The sequence below is a fragment of the Apteryx mantelli genome, chromosome 3, assembly GCF_036417845.1.
Source record: "Apteryx mantelli isolate bAptMan1 chromosome 3, bAptMan1.hap1, whole genome shotgun sequence".
NCBI classification, from domain to species: domain Eukaryota; kingdom Metazoa; phylum Chordata; class Aves; order Apterygiformes; family Apterygidae; genus Apteryx; species Apteryx mantelli.
Window position 1 is genome coordinate 135,510,520 of NC_089980.1, and position 14,028 is coordinate 135,524,547.

A 14,028-nucleotide genomic window follows, 5' to 3' on the forward strand; every position below is an offset into this window, starting at 1 on the left:
GCTTAGGAGGATGTACACTACAGATATCAAGATATGTTGAAGAGATTTAAAAGGTAAAGCCCGATAAAAAGATATGACCAATGCACAGCGGATAATAATGTTGCAGAGGTTAGCGTGATTTATTTTTTCTTAGTTTTTTTAATACACAAATATTCTATAAGCAAAGCTTGTTGCACTGTTAAGATACACTGAGCTTTGAACGACTTAAAGCAATTAAGGGTGATGTTTTCAGAAGCACCACACTTAGAAGAAGAATTTTCAGTTATTTTCAAATTAACTTTTGCTCTAAATTCCATTATAAAATACCTCAGCACAGCAAAGCAGTAACTGCAAGCTGTATTTAAGGTGTAGTGAAATTGTTGAGTCTTAAACGCTTGTGAAAAGTTAAGCGTATGCTTTTGGGATAGATTATACAAAGTATTTATCATTTTATCCTCATCTAGCAAGACACTGAAGCATATTTTTAAAAGTGTATCAAGAGCATCATTAAAGCCAGTGGGACAGTTGATGAAGCTAAATTCACCAAATGCTTAGCTAAGTGCTTTTCAGAACAGGGATTTCAGGCACTGTGAAGGACTGGCAGGCAAACCTGGGCCTTTTTCAGCAAAATACCCCTATTTGTCCCTAGCTCAAGATAGCGCTAAGCGCGGGCTGAGGTCCTTCGTTGAGTTAGGTGGAACTACTCACGTGCTTAAACTGAAGTACGTCCCTCAGAGCTTTGCTGAATCAATATCAAAATTAGTTTAAAAAAGTTTAGGACGGCTTAGCGCTGCCGACCCGCAGACAGACACAGGTGCAACACACGATGCTGGTGGTGCTGCGCATGGGGCAACGCAAGGATGGAGCTGCGCTTTTCTCGCTCCCGTCGCTTTAAGGTAGACATAACATTACTTTAACATAATTTTGATGCTGATTTCATTACAGTGTTTAAAGGAAGATCAATGTAAATGTATGATATCAGCTACCTCATATAAAAGTCTTTCATATAAGCAGGTGGTTTTGGACCTTGCCTCCAGCTATACCTTTTGATCATTTAGAAGGCTACTGATGTACCCCAGGCAACTTACGTAAAACAGTTATTTGTACTCATTTAATGCTATACCTTTAAACACCCCTTTAATCTGTTTGCAACTGTAAAAGGCTCTCAGTATGGAAAGGTTTTGAAGGAGTAGGTTTACCTTCCACAATTAGGCTTTCTGGTTAGAAAAGCTCTACCTCTTGCTTGGGTACATGCAAGTGACTACACATCCAAGCACACACACTCCTCTTTCGAGCTGAGAAAAATCTCTAGAAACTCCTCTATCAGTGGTTGGTATCGCTGGATGGCAAGGCATGGGGCAAAGCCCGCAGAAACTCATACGCCTCCTTTAGCAGGTGCATGTCAGTGCTTCCAGACGCTTCAGGAAACCCGTTCGTCTTCACCACGAATGAAATGCATTTGTGCTTAGCCTAAAGAAGTCATGATTTGTGCTTATTTATTGTTCCTGCGGATAAGTTCCATCCGCAAAGCTATGTAAAATACTTACTAACCTGGCCAAAGATGAGAGCATAGACCCCAGATTCTCTGCTGGGACTGGCCCTGCTAAACCAACATCAGGGGTAAGTTTGGCCCAAGGTTTGCAAAGCATTGAAAGAAGAGTCTAGTGATTTCTTTCTTTCTTTATATGATTCAACAAGTTCCTCTGTTTTGCCTCTTTTTTGTTTCTCAGGTCAAAACAGTTAACAGTGAAGTTCACCTCAAATATGGAGCACTTTATGCTGCTTAATAATGCAGTTTTCATGTATGCTGTGCGCTCCTGTGCTCCGTGCTATGATCAGCAGTAAATGTGCGCAGCAAACCCATTTTATTAATACCTTTAATTGCTTCCAGAAGGTTCTGGTGTTTTATTTTGTCAAACCAGCCATAGAGAGACAATTAGATATCAGTTAACGCATTTACTGTTCTTATTGTTTTTTGATAGCAACAATCATAAAACAATAAAAGCGTTCTTTCTCCATAATGGTATTCTGGGGAGCCAGGTGTTCTGCGTGTTAGAACAAAATTACTACCTTTTATAAATAAAAGCTTCGTATAACACCGCAGTAGCATAAAGCGGGGGGAGGGATGCAGTTATTTACATGCCCGTATATATTTTTCTCCCTTGGATTCATTTGGGGAAGCTATATATTATATATCTATGCACATATATGTGTTTATATATGCATACACACATGCACACACTTTCTTTTTTAAATGCAAAGTGTTGTGGGTCCTGGCAGCTGTCTTGTAATCCAGAAGTGGGCCCATTTCACTTGTTTATAATGTGGTAATGGGTATAGATTCCCTTCCTTTATCATCAATCTCTTCTTAAATTTGATTTCTAGGAGAAATGAGATCAGACACCGGAAGTGCCCGTTCCTCTCCATTGATTATAAAAGAAGTCTGGTATGGTTTTATCTGCAGATGTTTGCTCTGTAGACACTTGACATGATGTAAAATGAATCTCATTCTTTCTGCTCCATATTGCAAAATTCAGAAAAGAAAAGTAGAAGAGTCTTCCTAAATGACCAAGTCTACTTCTTTATTACTGCAAGCAATGGCATCAGAAAATTTGATAAACATATTAAACTTGATCCTGAAACCAGCTGAGAGTCACTTCTGCTTCCACTTCTCTTATTTGAAAGCTGCTCTTCACTGTTCTGATGATTAAAAATCTTCTACTTTCCTATATTTATTAATGGCAGCTTTCTAGCCACTGAATATTCTTTGTCTAGAAAAGCAGTTGCATTTTATTTTTTGTTTATTTTTTCATTTACCTCCATGCCTTTATTCTTTCCTTTGTTGGTGGTCTGAATCAGGGACAAGATCAGAAATATAAGTTGATTTAAAAGTGGCTGACTCATGGCTGCCTTGTGGAAGATAAAAATGAGAAGTACAAAAGTCAAATCAAGTGAGAACTGGAAGAAATAAGTAAGGAAAAACTAGAACAAGCAGTGAAGAAGGGCTGAGCGCAAAGGCAATAAGAGGAATGGACTGTTTACCTCAAGCACCACCCAGGTTCAGAGTCCTGTATGCTACTGAAGTTGAACTAATTCTTGCATAGTTGACGATATCACTCTCCTCCTTCTTAAATATAAGTCATGACGTGATATTTTCCACTGCTAAAATACCTTTCCTAGAAGACCTGTTCTCTATAGCACTCTCATTACTTAACGAAACCTGATCCAAAACTGATCCATCAGGTGTTTGCTCATTGAATTTGCTAGAGAACCGTGTCAGCTCTTATAGGAACAACTGAATCTTATTGGTAAGTTTTTTCGTTCTTCAGCTTTTGTTTGGGGGCCAGAACCTCCTTATACTGATTCAGTTCCTAGTAGTATTTTAATCTTAGAAATGTATAGCTCATATCATTGATAACCATACTGCTATATAAAATATGTAATTTATTTACATTTATAAATATATACATATGTGTGTTTATATAAAACCACTGTATGTGCATGAAATCATCATCAAAATCTCTCTCTGTATTCATAGCTGCTCTTGACAATCTATAAGGGACTTTAAGAAATACTGCGCCAATACTTCTTTTATCTTTCTTCCCCTGTGTGATTTTGATCCAGACAGATTCTCTTTCACCCAAGATATTCCTCCTTGTTTCTTTACTGTTGCATTAAATAAATCAGTATCGCATCACCTTTAACTGTATTCTTTTTGATTTTGAACAGCTCACTCCTGTCAGTTCCCGTCTTCCAGTCACGACTGCGATTTCACCGTGTTCCTGTCACCTTGCAATAGTCAGATTCACAACTTGCACCAGTAATTCTTGCTCCTTCCCTGGAGAAGAAGGTTGGTCTTTTGGCTTATTTATGAAACTCAAAAATCTGTGCATCTATGTCCAGCTTTCCGTGCATGTTCTAGATACTCTTTCACAGTGCAATCTCTCTTTTTGTTGTTTTTAAGAAGAATCAGTATATGTGTCATCTAGTAGTATTGCCAGCTGTCCAGGGTACAGCCTGCTCTCTTCTGCTGCCTAGGATCTATGGAAATTATAGCAATACTTTCAGTCGCGATAATGATCATCTGACAACAACCAACACCTGATGATTCGGGCCAGAATATTCCAAGCATCTTATATGATAACACCTCCAAAACTATTTAAAGCGTAGATCCTATCAGACTTTGCACTATTGAGCCAGCTCAATACACTGAGAACTCTAAGCAAAGCCAAACCAACCCAAATATTTTTTCCCACAGTGCTTCTTGGGAATGGCATTAAACCAGCAGCTAATATTTTTGCTCTCACAAAAATCCTTTCTCTGATATTATGGCAATCATATATGAGATTTGTTCTTTACTCAGTACAAAGAGCATTAAACCAGACACCTTTGAGGTTAAAAACATAGCCTGTTTAGGTAAAAAGATTCAAATGTTTCCAGCTTGACTGGAACAACTCATCTCCTTGGTGGAACAGCTACCATGGGAACACATAATGCCTCCCCATCTTCACTGGAATTAATTTCATCCCAAACACTAAGAGCTCTTTGGGGTTTGACTATCGTACAAGCTCATGTCCAACCTTTGAGGAACTAATTCAAGAGTGTTAAAAAATTACATGACCTTTTGAAATACGCTACTTGGTTGGACTGCTCTTATAGTTGAAGGTCCACAAGTGAAAGCAAGGAGGTTCAAGTATTCCTGGATTTGTCACAGCTTTTCTGTCTGCCTCTGAAAGAGGCCTTTGGACCGCTTTTGTCTCCACTTTCCAATCTGTAAAATGGGCATAATAATGTCAAGCTCCCAAGTTGTGTTGCTTAACCTATTAATAAATGCACAGTGAGTTTACATCCTTAAAACAAAAAGTTCAGTACTATGTTATTACTATCATAAATGAAACTGGTAAATAACAATATATGTAACTGCATGTGTTTGACTGAAGAATGCAGATGGCTGGGCATTTTTTTGTTTGTGTTCGTGCTGATAAAACGTATAAAGTAAAGAAATCGCTACACTTCGTCTATGCAGTGAAGATAGGAGACATGCAAATTTACAAGCCAGTAATCAGATGCCACCTTCTGGTTCATGGAGAGAAGGAGAAAATCGATAGCCCTATACAAATAGATCAGTCACACAGTATAATGCGTGTTCGGAGAGTATGGGCTTTGTTCTTCTCTGTTTACAATCGTATAGCAATGGTCGCAGAAACCCACCGAGCAAACAATGACCGGAAAAGAAAGGCTCAAAAAAGGAAAAAGAAGGGGGAGTGAAGAAAGAGAGAAGGAAAGAGAAGGAGGGGGAATAGGGGAAAAGGGGCAGCTTTGATCTCGAGAGGGAACAAAAGCCTTCCCTAGCTCGTGAGGGATCTCACGGTGCGTCAAGTCTCGGGCGAGGACCAGCACAGAGTCCCGCCGGCGCCCCAGGAGCCGCTGCAGCTAGGCTCAGCGTTTCCACGGAGCACTTCTCATCCTCGCTCCGGGCTGGGAAACTGGTCCGGCGTCGGAAAAGACAAGATGCATCAGAACATCACGGCACCTCAAAATCAAGTGCAGCTTTAAAACTGGCTAAACATTAAAAAACATAAAAAACCAACAGTTTTTCTAACGGAATTGCACCTACTGTAGCATCTCATTCTATGAAGGGAATTAGAAACAGTTTGAACATGCTTCTGCTTGTGCTGTTGTGCTTTAAAAATTTAAAAAATGAGTATGATCACTTTAAATATTTATAAATACTGATAAACTCCTGTTTAAGGTAATATTGGGATTAAGAAAAACTTATTTTAGAGCTAGCATCTGTCATTATCTAAAGGCATAATTTCAATAAATTAAAAATAGTGTGCAGAAACCAGTCAATGCTCTCATAAACTGGAGCTAACAAGTCAATCTTCATGCACAATCAGGAGCAGAAAGGGGGCTCATCACACTTTTTAAAGTAAAGCTTTATAAATTAAAAATTATAAAGCATAGCTCAATAGATTATGCAATGTATTAAAATTACCTGTGACTGATAAAGAAAATAACAGCCTACACCTTTATCTTTATTATCATGATTAACTGCACAGTGGAATAGTAGTAAAGTTTAACGAGAACATAAATATTTGTCTGGTCAGGGTTTAAGTAAATTGCAGACTTTAAAACATCGTACATAGAATTCTTTATCTATTTGCCAAAGGTAAATATTTTTCCTTTCTGTGGCATGGAGGCTTCCCCCCCCCCTCCTTAATTACCTCTTGTTTCAGCTTATAAGAACTACTTTTCACTTTAACTCTGCGGTTTGTTCATCAGAGTCATCTGGCATTCTTCCAAGCGCAGTTTCCAGTGTTGATTTAAACAGCTGGAAGCGAAAGGAGGAGAGGGGGCATTTAACTAATGAGAACAGTTCTGTAATGTTGGTGTTGGGTATTTTCATGTGAATCCCAGCACCCACAAATACACTTGAAACAAATCGGGAGTAAAATGTCAAGCACTATTTAGTAAGTAAGTAATTTTTCATTCACTCTTTTTTAAGGCAATGAAAAGGCATACAAATTACAAGTATGAATATATGCATGGGAAGCTATATATTTACTTAAATAAATGAATAACATTTTAGTGTATCCTCTGGGTTACCAAAAAGTACCAAGGATTAAATTACCTTAAACTGTATGTCTTAATAGCTAACCTAACCAATAACAACAGGATTCTTTTTCTTAGAAAATAAGTCTAATTGGGAAACATAATTCAAAACGATGACAGAAACCAAGGAGCGTAGCCTGTGGATTTAAACTGTGATCAAAATTGGAGATGTAAAGCACAGTGATATACAGCAAACCACTGCGCTTACAACTAAGCAAAACACATGCTTCCGTCTGATTTGAGTTCCACGGAACTGTCCATGTTGTGAGAGAAGAAGTGAACACTGTTCATTTTTCCTTCAAGAGGGCCCATAGATTCCTGCAGGGATCAAGAGGTGGCTGTGATTAAAATCCTACACAGAACTGTCAGTATTAGCCTAACAGTTTGGTAGCAGGCTGTGGCCTGTTTGTTTTGGTCTCCTTCAGATCAGGAGCATTTTGTCCTAGGTCAGCAACCTCATCTTGTTCTGCAGAGTGCCCAGCCTGACTGCAGTTGAGGCATATGCATAAGGGTTTTCTCGAACCGAGCTTTCGGTAGAAATACTACTTTATTTTAAGTGAAGGGAAAGAGTCTCTTTTGCAAATCTCAGAGTTCCTGATTCAAATCAACCTCGGGAAAATTCCTTAAAGGAGCTTATTTAATATTAGTAGACAGATCACTAATAGGTTGCAAAGGGAATGCATAAAGCCTGAAGACCTTTAAGATTACCAAGATGTGCCTTAGTATTTATCCATCTGTATCCCTCCGCTAACTGTTACATGTTCAAAGATGTATGTGTTGTTTTCAGACCCAAAGAACGTGCAATGTTTGATGTATGATCATATGTGCTCCCTCTCTGTCCTGACTACAACTCAGGAAAAGTCTTTATGGCTTCTTAGGTTTGTCCTTCCTAAGCGAAGATTAGATGCTTGATTGGGTAGCTCAGAAAATCAGAAGAGCCAAAATATGGATTTTGCTGCCAAAGTTTTATCAGCATAGTTCAATGTTCTGTCTAAATCCTCAACTGGTATCCAAAGTGCTTCTCAGGAAACTTCAAAGCCTAAATACTAAGCTCAGCAATTGAACCTATCAAGGTGAAGTGCCTTAATTCCATATGTGATTAAATACATATAAACCTGTGGGGGAAAAAAGTGGTTAAATCTGAAAGCTTACAAGTGGAAGTCAAGCAAAGCTGTTACACTACTCCTGGCTGTCTCTATAAGGTAGACTACTCATCTGGGCTTGTACCTCATATGCCTTCGTCCCCCCCAAGAAACCCCCATGATAGCTTCCTTACTGTGGACACATACATGAAGAACAATTACCAGAGAGCTGATACTGCCCTTTTATTCATAATAACGTACCGGTCTGAGACACCCACAGGTCCCTTTAAGTAGACAAATGGTTTGAATGAATGGTTTTATCACTAAGCTGTTAGGCAAAAGTTGATCGTCCAGGAAATCGGAGCTACACCTATACAGGCAAACAAAACTGTGTCAGGAGACAAGCACATGGTGTTCAATCACCCATACTGTTGGAGCAATCCCAAAAAGTACTTTTTTGGCCCAAGTCTGCTAACGCTATCCCAAGAAATTCCCATTCACAGAACTAGTGCTCTTCGTGTCTGCAAAAGTCTTAAGGAGATGAGTACGGGCAAAACAAGCATATGGAAAATTTCCATCTAGGAATATAATATAAATCACTTGAAAATGTATACATCAACAAAGAAAACAAACTCCTGTGGGAAGTTTATACTGTATTCTACGTCGTAAAAAAATTCATTGTTCAATCTGAAGGGCCTAAAATTTCCTGAGAAAAGTTCTCTTCTCGATGAAATTCTGTGGGACTCCGTAAGGTGATGATTTATCAAGGATGAATGATGACACAAGCGCAAGCTTTGCAGCCAGCTCGTAAAAAATCCTGTAGATCCTGACTGTACACACTTAGAAATAGGAGGACACGCAACATGCGCTGTAATCCGTCTCTGAGCAGGACTAACCTTTTAACACCAGGAAGAATATGATTTACCTGATCTGAAGTGTATTTGCAGCAGTGGCCATGCCAAGCATGCTGCCAACGTTAAAAAAGAAACTTCCAGTAGAAGTTAGACCCGGCTCCCATGCTGAGTGAGTGGCTGACAGCTCCCATTATGCAGAGTGGGCTGAGGTATTAAACAGTATGCTTAAAAAAAAAGGAAAAAGCATCAACCCCATCTTTTCTGGTGCTCTGACAAACGTCCCTGAAAAATGCACTTTAAAGAAGCCAGCCGGCTTTCATCTGAACAGGTCAGGAGGGGAGAGAAACCTTTACCACACACACAAAGAATGTATAACGTTTAGTTTGGATAGCACCTTATCTGATGAATTCTGATTACATCCTTGTTTGACTCGCTTAAATTGTTACTAAATGTTCTTTAACACCCAGTGAACTAAACACATTGAGAAGAACTTAGTTTGAAAGCTATTATCGTATTCATTTCTTTTACACTTCTAAGAACATTGCTTATGGCACCTTACGAATTCCTGTGAATTCCCTTTTTAGTACCTTAGATAGAGGGTGTGAAAGAGAATATGATCAAAATTAATGCTGAAACATCTCCATAGGCAAAAAACTGCCTGGAAAATCAGGCCTTAAGGAGAATTCACTGTTCAGCTTTGGCTTTACATTTGCTGCTGACTGTATTTTAAGTGTTTTATATGGAAAGTAACACAGATATGAGCACTTGGCTTAACAATGAATCAAGAAATCCTGCTGTTCTTCCTCTTTGCTGGAAGGTATTGGAACAGCAGAGAGGTGCTACGCAGTGTGTAAACAGAAGACCATCTTTTTTTCAGAGATGTTGTCCTCCCCATAATGGTAAGCCTCAAGACCTGTAGGCAGGCCATTATGATTACATGCCAATATCGAAGAGTGATTTATTGGTATCAGTATACCAATATATAAAATATATATTTATCTGTTATCAGTAACTCGTATGATAATAATAGGAGTGGAATTTGGACCAAAATTCTGTATCCAAAGCCCCCACTCCTTATATATGCTAAAAAAGCTTTAGCTTGGAGTTGAAGTCAAACCTTAGAGCTGGTAAAAGTATCACTGTTGAGAGGAACCCTGCTAAATAGTTGATACCCAGAACTGGAGGCATTTGGGACTGAAATATTTATAGGGATGTTCACATATCCTTCCTGTAGTATAACTCCTTAACAAACATTAATATACGAACCTTGGTGATGTAAGAGAGCGCACTGCTCCCCCCATTTTGCAGAACTGTAGGGCTGAGGTACAAAACTGCGACCTCTGAAAGTTTATGTATAAGTAGATCATCTCTGAAACTAAGCTGATGTTCTGAGTACAAATCTTCCTCTCTAATGAATTCATTTTAGACTGCCAGTAGGAGGTGGTAATGTGTATGGTGGATGGTATTTCAATCTCGCTATGCCTGGATGAGGTTTGGGGGTCAGCCAATTATGATTTCCATGCAATTAGCTTGGACTGGAGCTCTCTCTATGTTATGTAATCTTTTCTGATGAGCTAAAACTCCAACCAAGAGAGTGTCATGGTGTCATCTCATGCAGTATAGTTCTGAATATAATGAATTCTGTGCAAAGGTTTGAGCCTTAGAGAGACAGTAGCATATGTAGAAATGGGACTGAATTCATTTCAGCTAACTCTAGTCACGTATAATGCTGATATCTACATCCGAATGATTGAAACTCCCCGTAGACAGAAAGGAGAAAGAGAAAAACGGAGAGAAAAAGGCACGTTTAGGAATCAGTATAGCTCATTCCAAACACTTGTCTCAAAGAGGTCGGATGAATTACTCTCTGAAAGTGCGATTTCTCTGTGTTGGCTTTGCAGGGTACTAGCTCTGCAGCAGGTATCTCCTGCAGACATCTTAGGTTAGGCAAGATGAATCCCACGTATGGTGTCCGTGTCACCAAAGCAACCTGGTGGATATCACCCCTTACCATTGCTCCTGGGGCTTTGACTGACAACAGGCAGGAGAACTTTGGTCTCTTCTCCCTCTTTGCGAGCAGCCCAGACAAACTGAGGGTTCATGGCAGAAGAGAGAAGAATCTTGCACCTTTACTGTCTACACACTGTCCACATGGCATCGATCTGATATTTTCAAGAATCCCAATGATAAACAGCAACATATGAGCAGATTGAAACATCATGCTTGCGTAAAATCTTTACTGCATTTAAAAGGAGAGGAATGTTTTGGTTTCCTGAAAATCTGCATTATTTTCAAATAATTTATCACATAGTATTAATCACATGCACTTGGTATGTGTGTGTGTTTGTGTTTTTCTCTCCCAATCCTGTTGATTGCACTGTATTTTAAAGTCAGATGAAAGGAAGAGCAAGCAAACAGAGTTTTTTTCCAATGCTTTGATGTCACTAATGTTCTGTCAACTGGCTTATTAAACCATACACTCTTAGTACTCTAAGCAAAAGCTTGAGTGCTTTACAAGGTGTCTAAAAATATACTGTGATCCTTAAAAGTGTGATCATACTTATCGGACAAGACACTAAATAAAAGATGATGCTCAAGACCTCTTTTATGTTTTATTCACCTCTACATATAACTTTAATCAGAGCAGTAGAATTTTCCATTCAGTCATAGTAGGTTAGGGAAGTCTTGCAGAGTCTGAAGGTGAGGCTTTTACACTATGTATTTTAAAAACAATTTAAACAACATCAACCCGTGAATTTTCACCATGGAGCAAACTGGAATGAAAATGACACCGAGAGAAGAAATTGCTTGCAGCATTATTTTGTTGCAATGGAATAAAACAATCCCACAAAGGAACAAGGGGATTGGTGATAAGTGTCTTATGCATAGTGTAAAGAAGCTAAAAATCTACATCGAATCCCACATCCAAACTGGCCGGTTGCTGTGCTGACATTGGGGCCTTCTTTGCTCTGCAAAGCTCTTTGTTGCTGGCCTTCCCTGGCAGTTGCTTTCTCACTTTTTCAATTTCTGTGAAATTCCTGAGCTACTTCCATGACATTATTTCAACTGAATGGAGTGAGAATGGGTGAAAAATGTGACCAAGTGGCCAGATTTTTAACTGATATCTGCCACCATTCCTTAAATAATGGGACACACAAAGATCTGTCCAGAGATTCTCTATTGAAAGAAACCTGCTGATTTGGAGCCCTAAGAAACATTTCCAAACTTCTCAGTCTTTCCTGGGACACAAACAACTGGAATGTAATACTATTGCCCAAACTTTGATCTGAAATCTCTTTAACGAGTCTGGTTTTTAAAAGTTGTGACCCTCCAGCTCTGTCAGCACTGGCAGTGACTCTCTTTTTGGCTTCAGTGGGGCCAGAATATTAGACCTGGTTTCTTTTCCAACTAGACGGAAAATGTTTCCTTAATATTTGATCTATTATCTTGTCTCAGATACTTTTTTTTCCTTTACGCTTCTGCGTAGCATTCCCAATAAAACTGGGTCACAGGAGTAACTAGAGGTAGCTTCAGAAGATGAGTAGCTCTTGCTCTTTTCCTGCTTTCTGTTTGGTACTTTAAGCCTCTGCAGAGCTTTTAATCCCAAATCTCTGGATGGGCTTCGACAGGCTTAGCAACAAAACATAAAAGCTTACCAAAAGCACCGCAGAAAGGACTGCATTCTGTTTGCCTTTTCCTAGCTGATAGTTTATTCATCCTACTTTCATATCTATCATTTTTAATTATTTTTCCTCAGGTTTGGAAGCCACATACTGTTGCTTTGTATTTGAAAAAAAAAACCCCATCTGACTTGATAAACCCACGCAGTCATGCTGAATGGGGAATCTGCATTTCTACTTCCAAAGGCAGCCTCCAGGTCAACACATGAAAACTCGGAGGTCAAAATGTTGTCAGTAATGAGATCTCAGGCATTTCAAAAGTTCACACAGCTCTTTGTACAATGTAGGAGAATCCCTCTGTTTCCTCTGCTGCTGTTTCATGCTAATTTGGGAGCTGCAAACTGGCATGAAACATTTGAAATGAAACATCAGTTCATCTTGGATCCTAATTTATGGTTTTTGCAGAATGTTGGGGCTGAAGTTGTTGAACTGCTGAGGACAAGGAAGAGAGAGTATAAGCAGCTAGATTGCACACCAGTGAAGTGACGAATGAGTTAATTGCAAAATATACCTGAGACACTTGAACTAATCCTCATCTCTTTCATGAAGCTAGGGGCCTTTTATTTTTTCCTGTTTTATAATTTTTATAAATTCTACCATTATATAAAAGTTCAATAAACTATTGTTTGACCAATGATTTCTTTTCTTTTCTTTTTCAGAAACTCTCACCTTACAGTGGTAGGCACAAATTAAAATCCATAAGGCTTGATCACCTTCTTCTGAAAGTCTTAGGAGTAATTAAGCCGATCATGACAAGTTCATTCCATTTTTATCCTACATGATGTTGCAGGAGGATGGGAACTGAGCGTACTTATCACTGTAAACAGAAAGAAAGCTTCAGACCCTGCCACCCAGAAATTCCCAAGTCCTCCACCAAAATTTGATTCCAACAACCTAACAGACCTGTGGATCAAGCCTCCCTGAAAGAGTAAGTCATGGTATCCAAGCTTAAAGATAAAATGACATCCTGGACCCTTGCCATTTGTATGACCAAAACTCTTTCTTTGAGATCCTAAAACATGCATTTTCAAATTTCCTTCCCCGCTTGCACTCTGAATTTCTGGTCAGAACAAGGAGTAGAAGAGGAAAGGCATCATGTAAAATATCCTCATGTTTCTTATGCTAAAGAAAATGTAGAAATTAAAGAAGTAAAAAAGAAGCAGCATTTTTCTACAGACACTGAGGTCTATAACTTGCATGGAGTGAAGTGCTAGGTAAACGTTAACAACAACTAGTGAAAACGTAGGAACTGAACACCTTCTTTTCCTTTCAAACAGACTGTACACCATCAGAAAAGTTTTCTCGTAGGCCCAATAATTAGAGGCTGGCATATGTTCTAAAGTATGAGAACTGTTTTCTTTCCAAAATTTTTCTTTATTTTTTAGAATATATATTGTGACACTAGATATTTGCCTTTTTCATATGATCACAAAGCCTGTTTATGCAGCATCTGTAGTCCAAGACCCAAGAGATTAAGACAAGCTTGGATCCTTTCTGAACTGAACCCGAACTCCGAACCTTTTGAGTTTTGCCTGTCATTGATGTTCATATCCTGCTAGAAATGCAGATAAATTGGACTTCCAGTCCTTCAGCAACGACTCAGAGATGCAAGAAACGTTATTTTCCCTGCTTTGCGCTCCTTTAAACAAACCCAGCAGGGTACATCTGATGCAGATTGAGGATTAAGTTATAATTACAATCAATATCTTTGCCATGCCCGCTTTGCCAAATAATATATATTTCAGTCAGCGCACTTGGGGGATTTATCTCTGCAAGGCCTGTTTCTGCCCAAATCAGTGTGCCTTTCCCTTTGATATT

The 14,028-nt window shown here is 39.0% G+C and overlaps 1 long non-coding RNA gene across 1 annotated transcript; it reads left to right on the forward strand.

Moving 5' to 3' along the window:
• The first annotated feature begins 3,194 nt into the window (after positions 1-3,194).
• Positions 3,195-12,989, forward strand: LOC106482094 (uncharacterized). Its single transcript, XR_001292109.2, has 3 exons — positions 3,195-3,287; positions 3,709-3,829; positions 12,870-12,989. It is a non-coding gene; the product is annotated as an uncharacterized lncRNA (long non-coding RNA).
• The last annotated feature ends 1,039 nt before the right edge of the window (positions 12,990-14,028 follow it).